The 14,389-nt window shown below is 41.0% G+C and overlaps 1 long non-coding RNA gene across 5 annotated transcripts in view; it reads left to right on the top strand.

Annotated features, from left to right (window-relative positions):
• LOC137858296 (uncharacterized) overlaps positions 1-14,389 on the top strand; it is a 138,613-nt gene that overhangs the window by 2,079 nt on the left and 122,145 nt on the right. The gene's annotated exons all lie outside the window — the stretch shown is intronic.

Here is a 14,389-nt window from a genome sequence, read left to right as displayed (position 1 = left end):
CTATATGTTATATTTAAATGGCCGCAATAAAGACTTGATGGCCAAGTGTCTGGTTCTGCGTTGGGGCACCGTGGGAGCTCCTGCTGTTTGCACCCAGTTTCAGCCCCGCTCGTTTCAGTGCCCCACATCGTGAGCTGCATCCCTGGCCGCAACCGGCAGTCACACGAGCCCTGCTTAGGAAAGTTTGCAGTCTGCCTGTCAGAAGGGCCTCAAAGGGTGAGGAAGAAAAGCATAGCCACAGCCAACCAGGATGCTTGCAGCAGGCAGGATGGATGTTGTCTGGGCTCAGGGACCAGGGTTGCACATGTGTCACTTCTTTTTCAGGGCTTCTCTAAGTGGTTGCAGAATTTAAAGGCACGCACCACCCGACAGAGGCCTATCTTGCAATACATTAACCAGATCTTTCTGAGTTGATTAATGGTTTCAGGCTTTTGTTGTTGGATTTTTTATTTTTTATTATTTTTACTGTAACACAGCTGGGCCCTACACTGCAGAGATAGATAATGGATGAAATCTTGGCTCTCCTGAAGTCAGTCACAAAACTCATTGACTTCATTGGAGTCACGTTTTCGTCAACTGTATCGTAATGTTTGGTATCAACCATATGGAAGAGATTTAGTATTGGCTTTAGAAGAAATAGAATTAGCTCCTCTACAAATGATTTGCATGGGTTGTTATCTGTTTATTTCTCCAGGTAATATAAATGGCAACACTAAGTATAAAATAGACTAATAGCTGCAGAACATTTTGATTTCCTGTAACTACAGCATAACTTGACTGAAATCTGAACTTCGAATCAACAAACTTGGACTACTGTGTGTAAGACCACCAGGTCTGCTCTGAACCATGTGAGGGCATGTGAAGACATTCAAAGGCAAAACTGACTATTTACAGTTCATGACACTCTTTAGGACCACGGCGATGTGAAATTGTATGTCAAAGATGCATTAATACAAGAGGCAGTTAGTTAAACAGAAGCGGCAGTATTAATTTGCAGCCCTCACCCTTGTACATTTAGTGTTATTGAATTGTGCTTCCCCTTGATATTTTAAACAGATGCATCATAATGGACTCCTTAAAATCTGATTTAAACCATAACACCAGGATGTACAATTATGTTAAAAACTGGAGGGGGGGGGACTGACTGTTAGACTCCCAGCCACTCCCACAGTCATCTTTTCACAGACATTTTTTTCTGATCTATTAGCCTGCCAGACAAGGATGGCATCTATCCAGTGTAAATACTACATTTTCAACATTTGGATGGTGTTTTGAGCAATATTTCTCATCCCCTGAGAACATACTCTTTATAAATACAATATTATCTGCAGCTCAGAGTAAGATTGTGGTAAGATGTGACTTTATAATGCAAAAGGTATTTAGAGAGCTCTATGTGGACTCACTCTAGAATAAAATTTCTTCCTTTCAGATATTTTAATTTATGGTGAAAGTGACTTAAGCACAGCATCAAACACACTTTTTTTACTGTAATAGGGAGGATCCAGACATAATTTTAGAGGAATAACTCCATGTGTAGACAAGATCTGTTGCTACTGTTTAGCAACATAATCTGCACAGTGCATATCTTAAAGTGGAAAGCCCCATTGGCATCTTTGGGACTTAATATCCTCATTGGACTAAATTCCTCACTGTGTATTCCAGTAATATCCCACTGATGCTGCCAGATGCTGCCAGAACTCTGCATTGGAAATAATTATGAAAATGAGTTGAACTACATCCACAGCAAGTAGTGGATATTCTTAGAGAAAGAGCCCATTCTGAAATTCTCATCTTTGTTTTAAATCCTTCTCTTTCTTGTCAGAGGGAAAATGGGCAATATTTGAACTGAGACCAAGTAAGTTTCTTTTTACATTTAGTCATTTAACCAAAACCAAATTGGCTGCTTTGTACAGTCTTGTGTAGGGGAGACGGCATTGCACCCAGCATGGCAGTTAGATTGCAAGCTTCTGGCTGGTGTGGCTTTACATGATTGAATTATATGCCCTGAAATTTGTGTTTGCAATTTAAAAAAATCTGAGCTATCTTCAACTACAGAAGCATTGCTTAGGACTATTTATTTACCAGATACAGACTATTAAACTGGAACAAATATAATCCTGAAAATACTAGCTTCACATTTTCCTGGTTGTAGGTAATTTTCCATACGCATAACCTGCTGTTGTGAAAGAATGTCCTTATTTCCTGGCTTTGAAGTACAGCTTCCCTGCCTTCCCTTCAGCTTGTGCCTCATGACACTCTGTGTCTTAGGTCCTATGTATGTCCCAAACTGAATAAAATGTTATCAGCTGCTGTGTCAGTCTCATTTGCAAGTTCCTGCCTGCCGACACCGAACTTGGTGTTCTGGTGGTACAGTAATGCCTGGGTGGTGGGGCCGCAGGGGAAAGAAAAAAGAAATTGGAGATTTTTGCAATTAAAGCTTCATGAGAAAGATCATGGCTTTCAAAATCTCTAAAGCGTTTTACCATAGACCTGGAGTGACATGTCAGCGTGGCTGGCCAGCCTCTTGCTCATAACCAGATCTGGGCTGAGTCCCCAGCCTGGCGGGCAGGATTTTCTCCTGAGCCCATCCGCAGCCAGGGTGGGTGCTGCAGCCTGCAGGCGTGCGGCCCTGTGCCAGGTCTTCCTGGCAGAGAACTTGGCCTTGCATTTCCAGCCTTTGTAGCTGCAAAAATAACTGGGATAATACGAAGCCTGAGTAAACTAAGGAGCTTGCAGGAAGATTGAAATAATGGTTCTGAGAAGTGTGAACTGTGCCCATCAAATGTGATACCTTAGAGGCCTGATAACAATGCATTCAACGTAAGGCAGTATTAACTATTTAATGGCAAGCCGTGCCAGTACAAGTAACTGGCTAACCTGCTTGGCCTGCTGGTAGAGTCAGTCCATGTGCAGAGGAAATACAAACTTCTCAGGACTTCTCCTTGCTTCATGGTTTAGTGCCAGGGCATCTCTGTCTGCCTCGCTCAGGGCTCTTCAGCAGCACTACCTGCACACAGCCCTCCCTGCATCACAATTAACACCTTCAGCCTGCTAACCAGGGAAGCCTCAGAGCTCATGTCATTGCAGTGCAAGCAGAGCCGGCAGGCCTCTGAAACCAGATTGGAAGGCATATCCCTTTGGGTACATACTTACACCCACGTTCTGCTGTGTGAGCAAAGTGTCATCCATTCTCTACTTACCATTGTTTGGTGTGTCCAGCATGTGAAAGCCAGAGCTGTTGGGATAGGAAGAACAGCTGAAATATCTCTAATGACATCCAGTGCTAGAAAGTGCTTTGAAGTTGTATAGCTGCTTTCTTTTCTATGATTTCCAAATGCAGAAAGGAAAAATATATATATATCAATGTTAAAAGCATCAGTTCATCTACTTAATTAGATAACAGTTGCCTGTGTCATTTCTATTCTTCTTATGATGACCTGAAGTGGAGAAAGCAGAGAATTTTCTTGATGGTTATAAAATATTCATTATTTACTTCTGAGACAAAAAAGAACTACATAATATTTACCAAAGACCAATGGCCAACATATTTACGTATTTCAAAAAGTATATTTTTTACCTAGTTCTGTGACTCTTGATGGTGCTCCCGGCTGTGATGTGGTTCTCTGAGGGTCTCTGGAGTACCACCACCATTTTTCACCATCATCCATCTATCAGTGACATCATCTTTTTGAAATCTAGCAAATGTTTGCTTCTTTTAGTCGTGTTCCTGTCAGATGGATATTTTCCCCATACAAGACAAGGAGAGAAGGACTGTACACAGCCTCACTGAACTGACTCCTCAGACCTTGCTAATATGCAGGAGACTGCAAGTTGTGATACCTCTTCTAAGAATGCCAGTGTAGTCTTGGTCGATCTCCATGGCCAGTTTTGCCACCCAGCATAAGAAAACACCATTTAGGATGAATTTCAGCTTTCTGGGCTCTGAGGATCAAGCCCCAGGCTGCAGATGCTTTTCTGAGCTACTTGCTCTGAGCATTGCACACACATTGACCATCAATAAAGGCTGACAAAAGATACCCCTGCCATTGATGCAGACCATGAATGCCCAGTGCTACATTCTCCGGCATACTGCAACTGAACCTCATACTGATGACATTCACTCCATGGCTGTAATTTAATGTCTTTTAGTTGTGCATTTTAGATTGTGACTTACTCCATGGAAAATGTCATGATTATCTCCCAAAGGCCATAGTCTGCTCTCTTGACATAAATAAGCAGGTTCTTCAATTGATTGCAGTAGGAAAGTTATTCTAAAGCCTAGGCAGACCCAGGAGACCATGAAACCCTGGTTCTGCACTTAGTTCTACAAGCTCCAGTGAACACAGAGAGGCTGTGCATGGCCACTAGTTCCCATCAAAGGGCTGGGGTAGATATCAATACGTGCCTTGGCATGTGTTGCAGCTGAAACAGTACGTTTTACTTAAGCACAGAAACTACTTAGAGGCTTTATTCAGTTACAGGCCTACATTTCCCATTTCTTGTATATACAACTGCTGGTTTATAACATACTGTATGAGCCAATAAATTGGAAATCAAAGGCATATCTGCAAGAAACTTTAACAGCATGGTAGGTGGGTAAGAACTACAAATCTCACTTGTTATTCTGCCCAATGACCCAGAGAAGAGAAAGAAAATAGAAAGGAAACTGCTGACAGTTGTATAACCACATAAAAATATTAAAATACCAAGTTTCTTATGAGCATTTCATAATAAAACCCTGTCCTGATAATAGTTTTCATCTTAATTGTATACTTCTCTGTGACTTTAATGTATCCAAATAATTTTTATTCATTGTTAAAGAAATATTTCCTCTATGATTACATCTAGGTACAACAAAATTAAAGCTTTCTAAAATATAATTGCCTGGAAAAGGGAACTGCTGATACACTTTTAAGTGTAGGCCCATGACTGACATCTCTGGCAAGTTGAAATAAATAAATAAAGGTAATTGCTACATTGCTTGAGCAGTGAAGGAATTGCCATTTTATATATGACTACATTACAGTGTTTAGATAAATTACCTGATGTAGGTCAGTAAAGTAGGACCAATTAACTTCTGTCTCTTAGAAAGACCTCAAAAAAATGATTGTTCTTCATCAAACACCCACTGAAAGGACACCTCACTGTAATACACTGAGATAAAGAATGGATGCAGGAGGGAAATATGCTTCTTTATTGGGTAGGTCCTAATTGTCCTTGACAGCCAACAAAAAGTCACAGAAAGTTTACATAATTAATTTTATTGTTAATTTGCTTGAAATTTTGTCAATCAAAAGGAAAAAAGAACTGAAAGATTACCCACTTCATGTAGGGTTTATACAGAAATGCTGTTCTTCAAGACACCCAAGCAGCAGAAAGCTGTAGAATGCTTTTGCAAGCTTTTGTCCTACGTGGGCTTGCTCCACTCTTGCTATCAGCCCTGGCTTTATGACACATATTTTCTTCAGTCTAAAGCCACACAAACTTTCCAGATTTTTCAGTGCTACCTCTAACATTTATATCTATCTCATGACTATGGGCTGCAATGTGCCATTACTCTGGTGCCAAGCTTACCCACCCCTAACAGTTCGTGACACGTTTTCTCCCAACAGTGCTGGAGATGGCCTGTAACATAAAAAAGCTTTCTCAGTACAGGAGCTGGCACAGGAGATGTTGTTACAAAGCTACACAAAAAAGCCTTTGCTATTTGTGCATGTTTATGTGCATTTCGTTAGCAAAGAGAGGAAACTGCAATGGAAAGGAAACTAAGGGGAAACTTCAGTAGTTTCCTTAACTTCTTTTCTGTATGACTGGTGTAAGAAGTAGTGTGATTACTGGCATAAACTCTACATGATTACCACTTTAACCTTATTCCTCCCCATATAACTGTCAATAATATATATCCAAATATTCAGCAGTATATGATGTTAGCTGTGTTCTGGAAATAAATATTACTTGCTTATAAAAGATTTCAGTTATACAGCATTGCTACCAGAGGTGGGCAAAACACTTCTGCCAAATATTTTATTTACCCAGAAATTTGCCTAAATAAATGTATTTTTAATAACTTCCCAAATGAAATAAGTTTTTTATTTTTTTTAGCATCAGTTTCAGTGTTTGCATTGTATAGCTAGAGTTAGATTTGCTTGTGCTAGTTGCTGAAAATTGAGGTAGAGATTATTTCCTCAACAGCAAACAGTTTCAGAGTGTTTGATTTGGAGCGAGCCTGTGTCACTCCAGTATGTGATGAAGTTGTTCTACTGTGTTGCCCTAACCCATCAAAATGGGTTAATGCACTGTAGCCCATGGCCATCCTTGTTACAAGAGTAACATTTTAAATGAAAGGTCCTGACAATTCAGAAAGGAGGATGAAATCCCATTTTAGAAAGGAGCTTTTCTTTGCTCAGTCCCATTAAGTTGCCCAGCTCATTGAGGACAGACGTTCACTGCATGCACACATCTGGCCCAGCCTCTCTGCATGTAACATCATTCATCACGATCTGTCATGCTAGTCTTGCTGCCCGCATTCCCCCAGCATGCCACAGAAAACTTTCCTCTCTCAGCACCTTACATTTCACTCCCTCGTAGGCATCCTTTGTTCATTCTAACAACAAAATGGTGCCATTCAGAATCTGTAGCAACATAATTGGTAGTTACGCTGCACACTCCTTCAGTCACTGAGAGGTCTGTGAGTGCAGGATCGTGCTAGGATTACTGCACCATCCTGCACTGCTCCAAAAAAAAAGAGATGTAAACCAATATCTTCATCATGCTTTTTGGCCCAGTGACTTCAAGAATGCTTTTTAAATTTTAATCCTCTGCATGTACATGCTAGGTGAAACCAGTCTGAAGAATGATAAACTGAGATAAAGGATGGCCTTGCCTTACATGGCGACCAGCAGTGAAACTCAAAGTTTCACTCAAGTGCAACAACTTCCAAAAATGCTGATCTTCCTCCCATACTGATTAAATATTAAACACCTTATTTTGTGTATGCTGGTAAAAATACAGGGGAGCTGGAACAAATGAATGAATCTCAAAACTAATGAAATAAGAAAAATGTTGGTTATTTATTGATTGGTACGGCAACATGCTAGGAAGTATTAAGTCTCTGTGGATTATGAGAGTAAAAAAACATAATTACATTTGTTTCATTGCTGCTATATAGTTGCTGTGAACCCTGGTGGTCCAGAACACTATTTCTGCTCTTTGAACATAATTTCAGAATTTTCCATTTCGTGCTTCAGCCCTGCCAGCCAAGTAGGTCAGTTTGTTACAAGTTTATGATTATTGAGACCAGAATCGTACAGACGGAGGCATCCTGCTGTCTGTGAAAAGAAAGGCTACAAGGGCAATGCCTCCCAGGTATGACCACCAGGCAGCCCATGCCATTGATAAGTTCTCCACATGAGACTGATGGACAAGTTGAACTTCTGGCTGACCTTTTGTTGCCACTCCACCGCATGCAGTAGTACCCTGACATTGTGCATCAGCATGGTTTTCTGACAGGGGCTGGTTATCTGTTGTAGGCTTTGCCTCCACGTGGAGTACAATTATGCTAGGCCACCGCTCAAGGGCTGATGTTTTAACTTTGAAATTTATTCCATTTTCTTCTGCTGAGGATCTATCATAGGCCATTTGCAAACAGGATTCCATTGCTCATACTTAACTCATTGTCAGAGAGGAAGAAGCTCCTTATTCAGGTACTTTAGCAGACACTCTCTTCTTCAAACTCACCTTCTCCAGCTGCACCCCAAAGCCTGCTTTTTGTGTCTTTGTCTTATCCAACACCCCTGCCCCTGCTGCCTTCTATGCTGTCTGCTCTCAGTGACTGCATTAGACTGTTGTTCTCCAAACAAAAAGTATGTTATTTTTTTCTAATTTTCTCCATTGCATCCTGCCTGTTTTCTCAGTCATCTCAACTCTTATCTCTCAGGCTCAAAACCTTGGCGCTATCATCAGATATTTGCTTTCTTTTGCCAGTCTGCTCAGTATTGCAGATAACCTTTCTGTAGTACACCAGTTTTTCATCTCTTTCTGTATGTCTTCTCTCTAGTCACTCCAGACTATGGAGTGACTCTATACTCTGTGTAGCCTTGCCTTCCCACAGCTCTGTGTGTATTTGTTTAAGCAGATTCAAGTTGTCATTTAAAAGATAGGCATGCAGATGAACAGGTGAGTCTGCCTAACAGACCAACCTATGTTCCCAAAGCAAGGGACCAAGACAAAAGAATATGGCCTTGTTTTGGGCTACAAGCTATACACACTCAAGCTTTGTGAGAGGCAATGAAATTGGATGCAAAACCTGGCCATGATGCCAGCTATGGTTTTGACCTGCAGTCTGGATTGAATAGCAATACATACTTGGAAGAAGCTGATTTTTATCAGCTACTCATCACTGGAAACATGCCCCACAGGTGCACGCTGCCACTAGCTCCTTGTGCCAGTACAGCTAGCAACACAGGGGAATCCAGGACCAAAAGAAGAACAAACACAGGGTTTCCAGGAGGAAACTACAGAAACACAATCACCACTTCTATTTCAGTTCTGCTGATCAATCACAGGCTAGAAAGCTGCTTATAAGTAGCAGGTTTATACCCCTCTTTTCCCAGCACAAGATTAGGTGCTGGCAACAGTATGGCCAACATCCCTGGCTGTTTGCTGAACATACTGAAAGCCCAGCACACCAAGCCCTTATTTCACAGCCTACCTCTACTGTCACATATCCACTGTTGCCTCCCCTTTCTTTTTCCCAATTGTTTTATTTCAGTTATTTGGGGAAATGTTTTTTTGTTTTGTTTTGTTTTTTCTTTCTGAAGCTGCCTGCTAATCACTTGAATCACTCTTGGACTTAGGCAGATAGCAATTAACTCAGAAATAAGAAGCTGTTGAGGTTTACTAACACAGCACCAGCCAGCTCTGCCAGCACTCCACTGTAGACTAACAGCTTTGGTTTATTCACAAATACCACATTGACTTACAATCTTCAAAAGAGAGGTTATTTGGTAAGAATCTCAGTTCTTCCCTCTGTGTTTGACATACAACAGCAATTGTATCACTGGGCCCTGAATATCTTGCTGCTGGAGTGTGACACAGTCCACGAGGCACAACTGCAATGAAATGTGGATACTTCCAAGACATTTTATGCCTGTCAGTTTGGCAACAGATTTCTGCTGGTGACAAGACTTGTCGGAGCTGCTAGGCATCGCAGGCCTATTTCTGTTTACCTTGCCAGCCCATTTGCAGCCAGCTGTTCTCCAGCAGGAGACAATGTTAAAGCAAACACCCACATGGAAATTGTCCATAATAATTAAGATCCCAAGGCAGCAAGTCCCTTAAACACGTGCTTAACTTTGTTTAGTCAGGTGAGTGGTCTAAAATATCTCCTGAAATGTCTTCTACAGTTGTACAACCTATTAAAATGTCGTCAGCTGATACAAAAGTAATTACTTAGGTCTTCCATGTATATGTCGTTCAGTAATGCCCACATGGCTGCAGTGGGCATTTTTTTTTGCAGCTGTCCCACAATTTCTCTCGTATTTTTCACTCCTCTCTCCTGTTGATCCTTTGACAGTACTTTTGCCTGCCAATTTCTCAATTTGTTGATAATTCATCTTTTCACTCTTTATATCTTTTGTTATTTAGAAATAGAAGGGGACATTTCATTCATATTAATAAAACTTTGTATATTGTATTTCTGTACTCAAAGATTATAGGACTGATGTAGTTTTTAGAAAAAAGTGTGTTTATTACATTTTGAGTATTATCATTCCTGGTCATTATCACCAGTATTTAGAAGATGGTCTTCTCCACATTTTGTTGGTATGCACTACAAGATTAAGAATTTTTGATATACAGAAATGGCAGTGGATATCTGTAGTAACTAATTAATCTTGGAGGAAATCTAACCATTAGATAGATTGTAAATTCTGCTGTAATAAAGGTCTAATTAAAAGACATGACTTATAAAGTGGATACAGCCAGTCACGGACTTAAACATTTCTTCTGAGAGAAGCCTTCCTTGGCAGATCTTTCTTGCTTCTCTTTCTTATGAATGCCCTCTTTGGGTCTGCCAGGTGAAGTACTTTGAACAAGCAGAGTTGCCACTGTGCAAGAGACACTCTTCAGTGAGTTAAGCAGATAAAACTTCAAGGACACAGAACATAACCATCGGTTGTCCCAAGGAGTGTGTCACTTGTTGGGGACACCAGAGCAGAGGCTCAAGGCACCTTGAACCAGTCTTTGCTGAAAAGCTCTTCTGGTTGTTACTGCTCTGCCTGTAAGTTTAGCACAAACTCCAGACAAAATAGCAGATACAATTCTCTTGTTGATTTTAGTCAAGTTTCTCCACCATGTTTTATTCTTATTCTGACTTGTGGAGGACATATGCACTGAAAATAATGCTTCTCAGGATCCAAGTGCTGAAAACTTCCTGCTCACAGAGCTTGCTTCAGACAGCTGTGTGTCAGCCAAAACCTCCTGCTTGGTCCCTGGTTCCCATGCAAGTAGAGAAGAGCTGAGCTGCTTTTTTCCTCCCCTCACAAACTCCCCAAACCTACCAAGGTGGTCTGAGGAAATACCAGAGAGGGGATCTCAGTGCCACACTGTGTGGCTCTGTGGAAAAACAATCCATGTCACCAAAAAATGGAAAAAAGGCTGCACAATGGTTACTGCCAAATGCCATTAACCTGCTATCAACAAAAATCTACACCATGGCATGACAACAAATCAGTATTTCTGTGTATGATGAAGCATAGTGGAGCCATCTGCTCGCAGTGTGTGGCCTGCGTCTCAGGCTGCAAGAGCATCTGAGAAACTTGTTGCGCCTTTCTGAATGTCACATCCCTGCTACAGATGTTGCCATCTGCATAGTAGTGCGGTGCTCTGCGTCTTACGTACCATGGCATTTGCAGATTCTTAATCTCTTTAATGGGTGTTTTTAATCACACTGGTTGTCAGTTGCCACCACCATTTTTCCCCTCCTGATTGGATGACATGAAATATATTAATGTTGGCAGTTCATTGCTGCAGCAACTTTCAGAGGACCTCAGCCTCCTGAAATATTGCTACAGGAAAAACATATTTATATATATATTGTTCCAAATCCATCACACCCAAGAGGATTCACAGGGGGGACAGTGCTTGCTTCACCCAACTGCCACAGCTCCCAGTTGTCTTGCTGCAAAGGGAATGGGTCCTGCTTTCTGCTTAAAGGCAGTCTCAAAGAGGAATGCAGAGGAAATCACTAGAACAGAGAGCTGAGCAACAGCTAAGAAACCGAAATGCTGAATTTCAGTGCCTCATAAAAATCATAAAAATCAAATTCCAGACATTAGGAACTCTTAGCCAGCACTTTTAGACACCACAGATGCTTATTATCATGTCCGCATTGTAGGGGTTTTGATAATCTATGATGTAGCATAGATACAGTCATGGAGACTTTACTTACCTGCATTTATCATTCTGGAAAGATCATGTCTATTAATCACAGATAAGAGCACAGCCTATTGTGTCCCTGACAATTAGAGCTCTCTGCCAGCAGAGCAGACGCAAATGCCAAGATGAACAAAATGTAAGATATTTTACAAGCTTTTTGCAGAAAATCCTGTACATATTATAAGGAGGATCTTGAATTTTGTAGTGTTCTGCAAGTGAATCATAAGCAGCTCTAAATGCCCAGGCCTTGGGCAGAGATGGCAAGGCCCAGACCTGTTTCTTGCAGTCACAGAGATGTTTTAAATAGGCTTGGGGGGTTGCCTTGTTTTTGGAAGACCAGATGAAGAGAGCTAATGCTTGTCTCAGTTATGTTAGAGAGAGCTCACAGAATATGGGCTTATATGTATAGGAGGTAACCTCTTGGCTGGAAGCCCCAGCATAAAGCACATGGGAAATTCCCCACATGCAGAGGTGAGGGGAATGATCCCTGGAGCTGGGCGAGAAACCTTGCTCTGGGCCTACAAGACTTTTCAAAGTCTGCAACTGTTGGCTCTTCTGTTCTGGGAAAAGACCAAGGCACTTCAAAACAAAAAAGAAAAAGAAGAAAAAAAAAACTCTGTAAACTGTGAGTGGGGAAAAAAAAAAAAAAAAAAAAAAAAGGAACACATAAGTGGATCAAATAGATCATAGATCTGATCTGGAATTCTGCAGGTAATGCTGTGAACCTTTGGATTGGCTCAAGAACAGCAGAGACATCCAGGCAGGTCTCTCCTGTTTCAAGTGTGTGACCTTCCTGCCAGTCTGCGCTCTATCTGCCCATTCCCTTTTATCCCTAGTTTTAACAGCAAAATGGAGCTAGGAAACCTTTCAGTACAAAGGAGTTATTGAAATTTTCCCTTGAAAATATCTCGTATTGAGAAATAAGCATAAACAAAGTATCTAATCAGAAACTTCCCAGCCATCAGAAACAGACTATTTCTTTATGTCTGAGCAAGATCAAACCTTTCAGCATTTGATAATGCATTTTGCAATGTAAACCTCACTTTGCCTATGCGTATGCTACAAAATAGTATGTTTTTTTATTTTTTATTTTTTGGTAAGAATACAGCACGTTATCTATCGCTTACATAATCAAGGTTACCATAAGAAAGTGTCTGAACATCTTCACCTGGCTTTGCCACCTTCCAAAGTACTAAGATAATTTAAAAAATACATTGAACTCACAGAAAAAAAAAAAAAAAAAGAAAAAAAAAAATCTGAAGTTCATTCTATTTTTTCCTTCTCTTGGTTCTTGCACTCTGTGGATATCTACCTTTCATCTGTGAAGCATCTAATATGAAAGGATGTAAAGCACGAATGCACGGATTTTCAAAGTTGCTCTGGGTTTGTGGTTCCTAGCACAAGGTCACGGCTGGTCCTTGGAGCAGCTGATGGGACATGGAAAAAGTTGGCATATAGAAACCCTGATGAGACAACTTTGGGGTACTCAGGGCTCCATCAGAGCTGCATCCTTCAGCTGTGGTAATATGAGGGCAAAGAAAGGTGAGGACTTGGGAGAAGAAAACCCTGGCACATCTGGGTCTTACCTGAAAGAAGCTTACCTGAAAGCAGGCCCTCCTCAGTCTCCTTTCAGATAAAGCCCTAAGGCTGCTCCAATGCAAATAATAATTTACAGCAGCACACATGGTTACATCTATAAGAATAACATATTTGTAAGAATTAATGTATGATTTTAGACTGTTTCAATGGCCATAAACAGCATTTTAATTTGTTCCTTGATGTCCATGAAGAAGTTACCTGTTACGTGAGCAATTTAAATAGGAAATCCAAAGCAGTGTTTTTCAAACCCTAGCAAGATATATAGTTCCGCAAACAAGATAGAAATTACTTTTTTTTTTTTTTTTTCCCCATGAACTGACTTGTAATTCATTTCTGCCAGTGTTCTGAGCTCTGAGTGAGCTTGTTGCTGGTAGACCAGAGACAGAGAGCACATTTTGAGACTATTTGTTTTTTGGAGTTTTACAGGTTTGAAGAGAAACAGAGTTTACTCTTGGTTGCTATATATTTTCCCTATATTTATTTTCAAATCAGCTGGGTTTTCTGCTGAAAACAGCACTCTTATTTTCTTTCCCTTAGAAGGATGTATTTATATTTTTAATTCAGAAAGGTTGCCATGTGGAGAAACCGGAAGTTCTAGGAGCAAGGTTGCAGTGTGTGTGATGGGGGCAGTTGTGTATACTCTAGCAATGTGACAGGAATAAGTGTGGGCACTGGCTTGCTTGTGAATAGAGGAGCCATTGACATTCTGGGTCCTGATACAAGCACTTCCAAAAAGTATTATCCTTGTGCACACTGCTTTCCCAGTCAAAAATCCCCCCACTACTCCTGTGCCTGCTGTCACTGCCATGTGCCTTTGAGGTAAATCCTCTGGCCAATGCAGTGGCACAAAGGTGGAATTCAGCTCTATGACCCTCATTACTTGGGATAAGGACAGGCAGTAGCTAGAAAGACCCCACATCAGGCAGGCAAAGCTCTTGTGGCACCTCAGAAGGGACACAGGTGGGAAGGATGTGCAATGAAGGAAGAGGAGGGGACGGAGATGAACTCTCAGGAGGATCTGACCTCCCAGACTAAATGATGCCTTTCCTATACTTTAGATAATCCATTTCACCTGAAGAACATTGATCTGCACAATCTTTTTCTGAAAAGATGTGAAGAACTCCAGAGGCAGTCTTATGATCTCCCTATGTGGTGGGTATTTCCCACCACAAAAGCCTTCCTCTCAGAAAGTATTTCTGAAAAAGAAGCCTTCCTGGTGGGGAGAGCTTGTTTGCAGAGGAAAACCTCTGAGAATGGACTCTAATGGAAGGAACCCACAAGTCCTTTGGAACAAAATAGTGCCTAGCCTTAGACTAGCATTGTTGCTACCAACAGTCACAGCTTAGAAAACTTC

The sequence above is a fragment of the Anas acuta genome, chromosome 6 (genome assembly GCF_963932015.1).
Source record: "Anas acuta chromosome 6, bAnaAcu1.1, whole genome shotgun sequence".
Taxonomy (NCBI): Eukaryota; Metazoa; Chordata; class Aves; order Anseriformes; family Anatidae; genus Anas; species Anas acuta.
Note: the sequence above shows the minus strand (reverse complement) of the source record. Positions and strands in the feature narration are given on the sequence as shown.